Source organism: Delphinus delphis, chromosome 4, assembly GCF_949987515.2.
Source record: "Delphinus delphis chromosome 4, mDelDel1.2, whole genome shotgun sequence".
NCBI classification, from domain to species: domain Eukaryota; kingdom Metazoa; phylum Chordata; class Mammalia; order Artiodactyla; family Delphinidae; genus Delphinus; species Delphinus delphis.
This window is the reverse complement of record NC_082686.1, coordinates 63,070,724-63,084,627: the sequence shown is the minus strand read 5'-3', so window position 1 is coordinate 63,084,627 and position 13,904 is coordinate 63,070,724. Positions and strand designations below refer to the sequence as shown.

The following is a 13,904-nucleotide window of genomic DNA, read 5'->3' as shown; positions in this document are numbered from 1 at the left end:
ATGTAAACTCCTTTTTTTCTTTCATAATTGAGATTTTATTGGTTGTTTTGAGGATCAGTACACAGACATTTCAATTTGTACACAATTCTCAATATACGTACCAAAAATCTAAAAAATCATGTAGTTGTGATTCTTTTCTGAACAGTTATTCCAGTGACTTTCCAGATTAAAATTTGGAGGCAAATTTTCCTTCACAGGATATCCAGTACCAATATCTTCAAATATTGATATGCTGTTACATCGTTAAGTCCCACTAATTCACAATTTAATATCATATACACTACACGCTCAAATTGTCAGTCGTCCACAGCACATTAACAGTTTTACTAGAAGAACTGGACTGCCATTACCAAAGATGTTACAGAGTGCACAAAATTCTGCCCAGGAGAGCCAAGATCAAGGGGTGAGTGGTTTGCTTTAGGAAACAATTCTACCAAAAACAACGTGGGAAGAGAAGTAATTTAAAGCGTTTAAGACATTAAATGCACAACTGTCTCCAAACTGCCACTTAGTATGCTTTGTATTATAGGATAGAAAAGCTACCCCCCATCTGTGGAATGTTAAGCTGACACCCAAGACAATCAAACCTCCCATATTCAATATCCCACTATTTTCTGATTGTACCAAAAAATAAACAACCAGCAAATGATTTCACCTCTTAAAAAAGAGCGTTTACACTTAAAAAACGGGATGAGGTGGGACTCCCTCCTTTTTAAAAATGTTTCTAGAGCTACTAAAAAACCTGCATTTACAAAAGAGTTGATAAAAATATTCCTCTGGATTGTACAAGGAGGGAGACAGGGGCCCCTGATAGGACCAGGTGTGTGATATTAATCAGACTTGGCTTCTTTCCCTCCTGCTTCATCAGAAGCTGGGCTCTCCTCATTTTTAGTCTCTCCATTTTCTGCAGGTAAGTCTTCTTTAGTCTCTTGGTTAGCCACTTCAGCCTGTTTTCCCTTTGCTCCCCTTTTCCCTTCTGTTCGCACTTTTTTGTCGGAAGATTTATCCTTTCCTGCCGCCTTTTTTGGCTTCGTTTCCACTTTTGCAGGAGCCAGTTTAGCTGACAACCTCGCCGACCTCCTCTTGGGCTCCTCCTTCGCCGCCCCCTCGGCGGAGCTGACCTTCCTCTTGGGCATCGTGGCAGCGGGGCGGGCGCGGGCCGGGTGCCTGCGGGCGCAGAGCCTTCTCGAAGCTGGGCTGCCTGGCCGCTGCCTCTGCTCCAGCCGCCCGAGCCGCTGGGACCCGCATGTGAACTCCTTTTGATCACCTCCTCTTTCTTCTTAAGCTACTAGAACTCTGCTGTGCAGTGTGGTCAGCTCTGACCACAGGTTGCTTTAGAGCACTTGAAACGAGGCTTTCTAAATAAAGATGTGCTCCAAGTGTAAGGCATATACTAGACGTTTTAAAAACTTCATATACAAAAAGAATGTAAAACAGATCGTGAATATTTCGTGTTGATTATATCTTAAAACGGTAATCCTTTAGATACACTGGATTGCGTATCTTCTTAAAATTAAAACCACCTGTTTATTTTTACATTTTTAAACATGACTGTTAGGATATTTAAACCTAAGCGTGTGGCTTGCGTCGTATTTCTGTCGGACAACAAGTGTGGTAGAGACATCTCTGACTCAGACTTCGTTTTCCAAACTTCTCCTGCAACAGAATCCTCTCCCCCAGTTCAGCATCCCTCCTTACAGCTCAACCACTTTCAGGCAGATCTGTTCCTCCTTCTTTTACAACACAGATATTATTAAGACCCCCCTTTAAAGTCAGAAGATAGAAATGGCATTTTAATGTTTCTTTAAAAAATGTGTATCTTTATGGAAAAAAAAAATGGTTAGGCAACCTGACCAGAGCTACTTAGCTGGAAGAAATAGATGGACTCTGCATTCTTCTGACCATCACAAGTCTTATAAATAGGATTTAGCAGAAAAGGGGAAAACACTTGGTTTGGGATTCGGATTACATACGTTCAAATCCTCTCTCCGCATTAACTTGAATCTGTAACCCTAGGTAAGTCTCTCGAGCTTGCTGAAATGGTTTTCTCAATTATAAGTATGTTTGCAAAAATTAGGCTTAGATTATGTAAGCCGTCTGACATAAAATGGGTCTTTAATAAGTGATCCAAATATTATTTCACATGACAAATCATATTGCTAAATAATTTACTGGCACAATTAGGATCAGGACCATGGGCTGGGGTAGATAATGGGGGCATATAAATCCCACCAACCTTTTATAGAACATCTTTTACACCTTTTGTCCTTCTGCTCCATCACTCCTATTTCCATTAGCTTTTTTTTTTTAATTGGAGTATAATTGCTTTACAATGTTGTGTTAGTTTCTGCTGCACAATGAAGTGAATCAGTCAGATGTATACATATATCCCCTCCCTCTTGGACCTTATTTTCAACAGATGCTTATTAAAAATATCCACAAAACTTTGAGGATGATACCAAGATACGAAGAACATTGAAGATCTAACTCTAAAGGTTAAAAGACCACTTTAGCCCATATTTTATTTCAAAAATTATACTTACTCCCAGGAAGCCACTGGTTCCATGGTCTTTAAAAGGAAAAAAGAAAGAAAGAAAAAATTTCTAGCCAACATGGGATTTTTCACATTGTTCATACTCAGAGATATGAATAGGTAGAGATTTTCCAAAATTGACATGGTTCAAGAAACACAGAATAACTTCCAAAAAGTAGGAGGAAAGAAATTCTTTGTTAATGTTCTGAACTCTAGAGGTGGAAAGGTAAGGAAGGTTTTATTCTTCAGTGTACATTAGGAGTCGTTTTAATAGGCCATGGAATCTGTGAATTAAAATATAAGATTTGACTTTTCAAGATTTCTGTGTGTATTATTATTCTAGCTGACCCTTGGATGAGGAAAGTAAGTTGACATGATAGAAACCAAAGCAGGATGCTTAGTAGCTCAAATAAGTCCAGGGAACCTGAGACCTGCCTCTGAGGTTCTGGATTCGTGGTTGCTAATTGAGTTTTTGGGCCCCAGCCTCCATAAGAAGCTGCAATGCATTGGCTGGTGATTTCGAGCACAGGAAGCCCGGGTTCCCTTATGTCCCCTCAATTCACCATCTATATTCTCACATTCTCTGTCATGATTAACTGAGGCAAGGAAGGCCCTTGTCAAAGATAATGAGACTAGAAGGACAATGTCAAATCTCTTCATTTGGGCCCAGTGTGATCCTGCTGAGATACAACAGACTTGTGACCCAAAGAAGCTAAATCCCTAGAGGTGGCACTTGTTTTGATTTTTTGTTGTTGTTTTTTAATTACTGCCAAAGCCCTCTGTGGACCACTAACATTATCTTAGGCAAGTTGTAACTTGGACATAGTCAATAAGCAGGTTGTAGGACAAACAGCACCTGCCTGAATCCCTAATGACCCTTGCAAACAGGGACTTGTGTAGACCCTTCTTGACGTGTGAACAAACCCCTTCCCTTCCTTTCACCAACAGGCAAGCTCCTGGGATTCCTGAAGGCCAGGTTGAAATTTGACATATTCATGAAGCTTCCACCCTCCTGCCACTCTCTTAGTTGTCACCTCTCCCCCACCAGCGATCATAGTCCTTTGCACTTGCCTCTCTCAGAGGCTGTAATTATTTTTGTATGTGTTTGTTTCTCCAAATAAAGTACTGGTGCTTTGAGAGAAAGATTTCCTCACTTGTCTTTGTATCTCACGTGCCACACACTGTTCCTGGAGTGGGGCAGGTAGGCTCACGGTTCTCCAGTGGGTGTATGCTTTTTCTGTAAGCAAAAGCTGATATAGGACTGTGTCAATCAATATTGACCAGATACCTCCCAGACAATTTTTTTTAATGTATTCACAGAAAAGTATAGATAACCTTAAAAAATGCCCAGTTGTCTTTAGTTTTAGTTGCCTTTGCAGAAAGGTACCTGGTGAAAGAGGAGCACATTGTCAGGTTAATTAGTTCTTTTCTTTCAGTCCACATTAAGAGCATCCATTTTTACTTCATTTTAATGGAACTGAAGAAGATAAGCCATCATTCAGTGGCCTCTATTAGGATTATTAGAGAAAACCGTTAACCTTTTCAGTTGCAGAATACATAGTAGAGGCATTTTATATGAATCATCACTTCAGCTATTTCCATATATGGTAGGGGGTTTTATGGTTGTTTGTTTTTAATTTTTCACTACAGCTGCTTTTTGTTATCTTTAAAATGTTTTAATTCCAATTTTTGGGGGGGAATTTCTTTCTAAATTTTCTCATTTTATCCCATCGAGTGCCTGCAGTACAGGACTCAGTCGTTGCCATCTATGTGATGTATTTTCATGGAAATAGGAAAGTACTCTGTAATCCTCCTTTATTTTCCCAAGTAGTTCATTGATGCTTAAAATTGTAAAACTAGAGTTTCATTCCTTTGGCTTAAAACTTGGGCTTTTATTAAAAGATAATCTTTTATAAAATATATAACATTTTCCTTCTCAAACCTGTATGATCCAATGTGACACTTTATACGACTTATCATATTCATTTTCTATTACACTTATTTGTGTATTTATTCTATGTCCCCTACTGCATTATTAGCTTCTTGAAGTCAAGAGTTATGTCTTCTTCATTTTTCTATCTCCTACTTTTCCCAGCTATACCTCTTCAGATGGATTAAATGTTGGTTGTAAGAGATGACATGCATAACCCAACTATAAGGTCGGAGTATGTTACCAATTATTTGGCCCCAAATCAGAATTCACACAGCTGCCGGTGACACAAAGTCTTAATGGATCCGAACCCTTGATACCTTGCTGCGTCACAAGCCTTTCCTCCTGGGGCTTACATAATCATCACGTAGAACTGATGCAAATAATCCTTTTTACTAGGGCTTCCACTGATGAGAGTGTCTTCAGATTTGGACATTTCCATTTCTTACGCCAGACAGCGGGAGCTGAATCATAGCCTCCCATGTGGGAGGAGAGTTTTGTCAGTGCCCAGGTCACCTAAGCTCTACATATATCTCCGCCTTCAGCTCTGCAGCCTCTCAGAAAGCCCATCTCCCTGCACCAGCACAGTTTCTTGTACATAATCGTCATTCCATTAAAATAATTTGATACACACACACACACACACACACACACACTCACACACACACATGGAAGAGGGATTAAGAAAGAGGAAAGGGAATTAGTCCATAGAGTCAATGTTCTTATCCATACAGAGAAGAAGACAGATGAATCTCAGCAAGGTCAAGTAACATGCTTTTAACCACAGAGCTAGTAAACAAAAGAACCAGGTTCCTCAAACCCATTGTGGTCTAGCTACAAAGCCTGAGAATTTTCCAACACCCTATGCTGCTTTATTAGTCATGTGCCTAATAATGGAAGTAATCTGTTCGGTGCTTTTCATATTTTTTTAAAAAGTTTGTCTGCGTACTTTCCTGTCTACTTTCTCTGTATACGCAGCCTGACTTTTCCTTTCACGTATGGCTGATTTTCTTTTTTTTGATCCTGGCTGTTTGTTTTCTTCTTTTTTCCCCCTGTTCCTGCTCACTCATCTTTTCCTTCTTCCTCATTCTTTATCTCTTTTCCACTCTCTTTTTTCCAATTCCATTAATGAAAGTAGATAATAACTTGTGAATTCAAGTGGAACTTCATTTCTGAAACTGTACACTCTTGCTGGAACCCATTAAGCTCGATAGCAAGAAATGAGAGAAATCATAATTATCAGGCCACTAAAATACATGAAACATAAAATTTGTCGGGGAAAGTAATTGAAATTATTGGAGCAGTTGGGCCTGGTGCTGAGCAGACCCTCAGTGATAATGGAAAGGTTACGGGTGATGTTTAGCAATACTGATGAGGTCCAAGGTGACTCTGTACCCACACAGTTAGCAACTTTATGCTCACTTTATATTTTGCTAATCCGTCTCTGAAAATCGAGAGAACAGCAGGGTTCAGGGGACCCCTTCCACGGACCAGTAAAACAGGTACCAAAGACTTGTTCTTTTCTTCATCTCTTTATGGGTTGTGTTGTTTGTTTGTTTGTTTTACTCTTCTAATTCTGTTGTCTTCTTTCTCCTTGAGTTTCTCTATCTTCTTATTTCACTTCTTCCTATTATTCTTTTCTTCTTTTAGTTTCATTTTTCCTTTATCCCTTTTCATGTATTCTGGCGCTACTTTGTTCTTTAATTCCATTACAAATCATTTGACAATTTGTCTGATTGGTGTATAGAGTGTGCTTTTCACCAAGGGCAATTCTGTAACCGGAGGATCAGAATTTTTCTTCCTTTGACCAAGGCTGCCTGCCCCTGAGATTAAACCACAGTCCAGATCTGCACATGCAGGTGCTCCTGCAGGTATAACTATCAAACAAAAGCAGTTACTGTGCATGTTCAGTGGATGCTATCTATACAGCAAAGAGAAAGAGGATGATTCTCCAGCCACCAACCTTAAAATTCCTATGGTGTCTCTGACCTCAGCAACTTAAGAATTTTAAATAGTCAGGGCTGCTTATATACTGTATTTATGGTATAAGGGCTAAGACACAGAAAATATCATCCAGGAAGAGGTACCAGTTCATATGAGGTAAACCAATGTATTCGGGCCATGAGAGGGCAACATTTTTGACAAAGATACCTGAATCATGCTGGAAAATTTTTAAGAGAGCTGGTGGTAATTATAGGCAGAAGAAGTGTGTATATATCTGACTTTAACTTATAGTTGCCTCATAACTTTACATCTCTTTCATATCTCCTTCATGACAATTTATATTTATATCACATTCTCCCACTTTCAAAAATTTTCTTTGATCCCCACATTTTGAAAGTAAGAGAGCGATTATTACCCCCATCAAATAGCTGAAGAAACTGAGGCTCTGAAGGATTAAATGATACAGACACTGTCACTTGACAATGAGGCAGATATGTCTTCTATCCTTTTACTCCACCTGCTTTCCACAGTGCTTTACGTCCATCTCTACTGTTAGAAAATTCTTGAGTTGGGCCTGAATGGTGTCTTAGTTTTGAAAGAGTTCACTGACCTCATTTGACCAAGTTCTATACAATAGTCACTGTATCTCTGCGTGTATGGCTTGACCAAAGCATAACTCCAGTGGCATCAATGCGGACAACTTACCAGTGCAGTGCCTAATCCTTCTGATATGTATGAATTCCAGATCTGAAATCCCCCACTTAGTAGTAGCCCGGTCTCTGCTTAAATATTTTTACAGATGAGTGGCTTCAGAGCTAGCCTATTCCATTGTTGGATAGCTCTAATTGTTAAAAAAATTATTTTTTTCTGTTGAGTTAATAGCTAAGACCATTCAACAGAATTCCAGCCTTTAGGTCACTCAGAGCAAATCAGCATAGAGACAGTTACTGAGTTAACAATATACGTCAGCTTTGTGCTCAGATGCTGATAATAGTTTCTTCCTTCCTCTACAGTAGCAGCATAGACAGGTACCTTGTACTAGTAGTTAAGAGTGTGGGCTCTGGGGTCAAACCTCTGGCGTGAAACCTGGCTTCACCCTGTTCTGCTGCCCAAGTCTGTGAGGTTTACCTAACTTCTCTGTGCCTCAGATTTTCCACGTGCAAAATGAGGCTAGTAATAGTACTACCATATTGGGTTTTGGCCAGGAGTAATTTATATGATCCACATAAAAAACTTGAAACATAACATGGCACTTATTAAGCAATAAATAAAGCTTAGCTATTATTATGATAATGCCAGTACCTCAGGATATCTAGACCCCTCTCATGTGCCCTTAGAATCCTCTACTCCACGTTAAAACTCTGCATTCATTAGGTAGATCATTCATTTATTTATTCATTCATCTAAAACTGACTGGGTGACTACTAAGGATCAAATGTGTGGCTAGATCTGGAGATGAGACAGTGAACAAACAATCCCAGGTATAAAGAAGATCACTGTCTGGAAGATACAGATATTCAGAGATAACTGTAATTCAGGGAGAGAAGGACTGCAATTTTCTTAGCTATAAAATGGGAACACAGAGCAAGCCCACACATCCTTTCCTGGCTGGAGCTCGTGGTGGGTTTTGGGGAAGGACTTAGACTTCCCAGAGGGGAAGCCTTAAATCAAGTCTTGGAGGACAAGTTAGAGCTACCTGGGAGAGGAGAATGGCATTCCAAACAGGAGATGTGCATGTACAAAGGCATGGAGGAAAGAGGCATTTGATGGGCGCTATGAGTGGTTTAGTCTGGATGGAGTGGAAGATGTCTACCAGAGGGAGGAGGCTTCAGAGAAGATTGGAGAGCAAGCCAAGCTGTTATGGGCTCAGTTTTAAAAATAGGAAGGTTGACTTTTACCTTGATCTCTTCTTGGCGGCCTCATTACACTGGAATAAATTAAATTCTGAAGTCTTGTTTTACATGTGCTGCTGTTAAAGAAAGTTTGTTTAAACAATAAACAAAAGGCAGGGTTTGCCAAGGCCCAGCATACCGGCTCAATAAGTGACAATGCCAGAAGGAAACTGAGGGCCAACAGGAGAGCACAGACCACCTGAGGGGAAAACTGGGACACTGTTTCAAATTTCTTTGTAAAGCAAATTCTTATATGTGCAGTTCTAGAAAATAATCATATAGAATTGAAATTTTTAAAGATTTCCTAAGACTAACAATAAGAAAAAGGAAGAAAGGAAGGAAAGAAGGAAGGAAGGAAGGGAGGGGAAAATGGAGAAAGAGATTGAGAGAGAGAAAGATTCTGAAAAACCTAGTGATTATTACCTTAGAGATTCTTAGGACGAAATGGTCAATTATGAGTGTCCACTAAAATTCTTTCATTGCCTTCTGATGGCTGTTATAACACTTTTGGGATGAATATTTCCTGGCTGTCACTTCAGGACAATCTATGATCACTTTTCTAGCATTTTCTCTAATTTTATGTTAGTCATGGTACGCAGAGAAATGTTTTTACTATTCCATTGAGAAAAAAGAAATTATATCTGTAACACTAATGGCCAAAACTAAATAATATGGCACTGAAAATAAAGACATTTTACATTATAATGGGTCATAGGAATAAAAAAAGGCTAGACTGTATAAATCGTTTAGATTCTCTGCAGCACGCACATACAAACACCACATACCACAGGGGAAAAAAAATTAATTCTAAGCTCCAGGCATTGACGTGTCATCCACTGTTTCCAAATTGCCAAGACAATGATACTGTTTCAAACTTAAAATCATCTAATGAAAGCATCTGCTGAGCTAATGTTGTTTAACAGAAGTTTATCATATTTATTTTACTATTCCTATAGTAAATAAACTTCATCTTGTCAGTGCAATGTGGATGCTTGTCCTGAATCACTGCAACTATAACCAAGGGGCAGAATTAGGTACTCCACGGAATTAGGTATTTCCAGAGTGTTTATTAACAGGAGAATTACATCTGTGACAACATAAAGAAATATTTATATCAATAATTTCTAATGCATGGTACTAAATGGCGTAAGCACCTTACTCTAGAAACATAAGTTAGAGAGGATACTTCCTGTGGCTCTAAGTAGAGGAAAACTTACAGACTTCTACAGTGGTATAACTAAAAGGGACCTACAGTTAAAGACAGGGTGACTTTTCTCCCTGTCCCATTTTATGCCACAAGGAAGGTACTGATTTTTAGTGAAGAGCTGAAAAGCATCTTTGAAACATTTGGTATAATCTTCTATTCAACAAGTGAGGAATCCATGTCCCAATGAGGATAACTCAATTGCCCAAGGTTTCAGTTAATTAATGACAAAACTAAGGCTCAAACTCAGTTCTTCAGACCCCTGATCCATGAGCCTTTCACTTCAACATTGACTTTTTTGGGACTTTCCTTTTTCTTCCTACACTCTCCTCCTTCAAGAGATTTTGTGAGAGTTAACGTTTATCTTCAAGTGTGCTCTTCTATCCAGCAGAATAGGAACAATAGTAAAAAGTAATCTTGTGCCTTAATTAATTAATAATTTTAATGAATTTATTTATTTTTGTCTGCATTGGGTCTTCGTTGCTGCACGGGCTTTCTCTAGTTGCGGTGAGTGGGGGCTACTTTTCGTTGCGGTGCGCAGGCTTCTCATTGCGGTGGCTTCTCTTGTTGCAGAGCACGGGCTCTAGGTGCACGGGCTTCAGTAGTTGTGGCTCACGGGCTCGAGTGCAGGCTCAGTAGTTGTGGCACACAGGCTTAGTTGCTCCCCCGCATTTGGGATCTTCCCGGACCAGGGCTCAAACCCATGTCCCCTGCATTGGCAGGCGGATTCTTAACCACTGCACCACCAGGGAAGCCCTTGTGCCTTAATTTAAAGTTGCTTCATTAAAAGTATTCATTTCATTTAAAACCATACCACAAGTAATATGAATACAAATATGTTCTGAACTTAATAATGCAAAATTTCTGGCTTGTTATTTCTCCCACACTGAGAATATCATGTAAATGTGGAAAACAAGCACCTTCAGCAGAATTTCTGAAATCTAATAATGCTCAGTAACTATGTCACTTAGCAAGAAAACATATCTCTGAGTCTTTCCTTTGACCACTAGAAGCTCTTTTATGCTCAGATGCTACTGGCAAAAATATTCCTGGACACAGCAGCTTTAAAGCATTTGAGCACCAATGCAATTTCACAGGAAGAAAGGTTAGAGCTGGGAGCACACCAGAGAACTAATTGCCAAGAGATCTGCCTTTATGTACACACTGTGGTAATTCATAGAGATACCATTTAGAAAGAGAAAATCAATTCTGTTCTATAGACACTGTGTCCTCTAGAGTAGGGGAGAGAATGAGGGGTTCTCATGCTCTGGGGATTTTCTGAAAGGCTAACTGTGGATGTGCTTACTGGAAGTCATGTGGGCCGTCTGTTGTGAGGGAGGAGACCTATTCAAGATTTATAATTCAAAAAAAGTATCATTTGTTTCCATGATGTGTTGTCGAACCCAAGTTCCTGTCCCCGATGTAGAGGCAGATGAGGCCAAACAAACCAAAACACTGGAGTTCGGAGCAGAGAAAAGTTTATTGCAGGGCCAAGCAAGGAGAATGGGCATCTCATGCTCAAAAGAGCTGAACTCCCAGATGGGTTTCAGGGAAGTGTTTTTGAAGGCAAAGTTTGGGGTAGGGCTGCAGGTATGTAACTTTCTTCTGATTGGTTGGTGGTGAGGTAACAGGGTGGTGTTCCAGCAATCTCAGTAAGCATCTCCTTCCAGTCCTGACCAGTCAGGAGTCCATGTGCTTATGCTCAGCATGAGGTTACCATCCTCCACCTGGGTGGGAGCCTTTGTTCCTATAGTAGGACTCAGAGATACATATCAGACTGTTATGCTTATCCTTTGAGGAGGAACCAGGGCCCTGCCCCATCACTGCACTATTGTTTCTTGACTGCCTTTCCTTTATTTTTGCATTCCCTCTCTCCCCTAGTTAGTAACTTTGAATCTGCCCTGTGGAACTCAGGGAAGGTCTAGGAGGCTGAAGCCTTCTTCCTACAAAACGGGGGATAAGGAAAGGCTGTTGTATCCAGAAGGGCCCCACAGGATCCTGCTCGATTTCAAGTGGGCTTCCCAGTATTGTAAACAAAGTTTAGGGTTGGTATTTTTTTTTTTAAACTTTTCTTTAAAATAGTTTTTATATAATCAATATACAGCAAACTGCAATTAAAGTCTACAGTTGTTTTTTTTTTTTTTTTTTTTTTGCGGTACGCGGGCCTCTCACTGCTGTGGCCCCTCCCGCTGCGGAGCACAGGCCCCGGACGCGCAGGCTCAGCGGCCGTGGCCCACGGGCCCAGCCGCTCCGCGGCATGCGGGATCCTCCCAGACCGGGGCACGAACCCGTGTCCCCTGCATCGGCAGGCGGACTCTCAACCACTGCGCCACCAGGGAAGCCCTAAAGTCTACAGTTTGATAAAGTTTTTGATATGTGGACACACCTGTGAAACCATAGCAGTCAAATTAATGATCATATTCATTACCCCCAAATGTTTCCTCACGCCTTCTTATAATTCCCCTCTCCCTGTGCTCTCTGCTTCCTCCTGTCTCTAGGCAACCACTGGTCTACTTTTTGTTCCTATAATCTGAGTTTTCTAGAATTTTCTATAAATGGAATCATACAGCATGTACTCTCTTGTCTGGCTTCTTTCACTCAATATAATTGCTTTGAGAGTCATCTCTGTTTTTTAATATATCAATAGTCCATTCCTTTTTATTGCTGAGTACTATTCTACTGTACAGATATACCACATATTGCTGATCCACTCATCTATTGATGGACATCTGTATTATTTCCAGTTCAGAGCTATTTCAAAGAAAGTTGATATGCACATTCATGTATAAGTATTTGTATGGACATATGCTTTTTTTTTTCTCCTGGGTAAATAGGATAAAAAATAGGTAGATCATGTAGTAAGTTTATGTTTAACTTTAGACTTCTTTGCCATAGGGAAAAGGGGTTGTACTGCTGGTTCAGCTCAACTAGCACCTTTCAGCAGCCTTTGTGTGGAAATGACTTGACTCAGAATGGAGGTACTCAGAGCCTTTTGTTCTTAGCTTCAGGTTCTGTTTAGTTACAATGCCCATAAAATTGAAAAACAAAAACTAAGAGTTTCTCATAATCTGGGAAGCGAATATATGAGAAAATAATTTTTAAAAAAATTTTAGAAGGGTCCTGGGTATCCTATGTTTCTCCTAGGGCCCTAGAGACCTCTTTTTCAGTGAAAATCACGTAGGTGAAGGAGAAACTACACCTCGCTCTCACGAAGCATGTGTGGAGCTTCCAGAATAAGTGACTTATATCAATAACTAGTTTTTCAAAAGTATAATAACAGCCACCAATTTTGAAAGCATGTATTTATATTATGGTAACTAATTCACATACTTGTGCATACTTCACGTACTAATGTGAAATATTAGTGTTTTTCACATACTGATTCACATAGGAGAACTTTTTCTTTTTCTATAAATTTATTTTATTTTGGGCTGTATCGGGTCTTTGTTTCTGCACGGGCTTTCTCTAGCTGAGGTGAGTGGGGGCTACTCTTCATTGCGGTGCATGGGCTTCTCACTGCGGTGGCTTCTCTTGTTGCAGAGCTCAGGGTCTAGGTGCACGGGCTTTAGTAGTTACGGCGCGTGGGCTCAGTAGTTGTGGCACACAGGCTTGCTCCGCAGCATGTGGGATCTTCCTGGACCAGGGCTCGAACCCATGTCCCCTGCATCGGCAGGTGGATTCTTAACCACTGCACCACCAGGGAAGTCCACATAGGAGAACATTTCACATGCTTTTACTCATTTGATTTTCATAGAATCTTTGTCAAGGAGTCAGAAAAAATAATAATTTCCCCCATTTTACAGTTGCAGAAAGTATAGGACAGCCTGGTATAGTAGACAGAATTCCTAAGCTGGGGGTCAGGAAAGCAGGGCTGTAGTCATGTGTGTTGTCTTTGCCATTCAGTTACTATCATTTAAGCCTCTGGGTCTTAGTCTTCCTGATGAGGTAGAAAGTTTGGGTGGCATCAGTCTTCTCAAATTATGTTCTTAGATATGTGGTCTTTTCAGTGTTCTTAATAAATAAATGTGTGTGTGTAGTCAAATATGGTTGTGGAAAAGGGACTATTTAATTACCTTCTGGAGAGTCATAATATATACCATATAAAAGGCTCTGAGAATCCTTATAGTAAGAGCCTTTTTTAACTTTGGGTCTTTAGCGTTTCCCAAAGTGATTTACCCTAGAACTTTTTTTGCATATTAATCTTCTAGTAACTAACACCTCATGTAATTCTTCTAAAAGACACAATGAGAAACCCCAAAATAAATAATTTCTCAAATTCTTGGAAGCCCTGATATTCTCCCTGCTTTGAAAGATGTTACTGTCCCACATTCACAGAGCAAAGCGTGGTGAAATGGAGATGAGAAGCTGGGTGTCCTAATTCCTCGTCCATTGCTGTTTTCA

General features: G+C 40.0%; 1 pseudogene; it reads right to left on the bottom strand.

The window, feature by feature from the left end:
* Positions 1-830: 830 nt before the first annotated feature.
* Positions 831-1,136, bottom strand: LOC132424085 (non-histone chromosomal protein HMG-14 pseudogene; annotated as a pseudogene).
* Between the last annotated feature and the right edge of the window lie 12,768 nt (positions 1,137-13,904).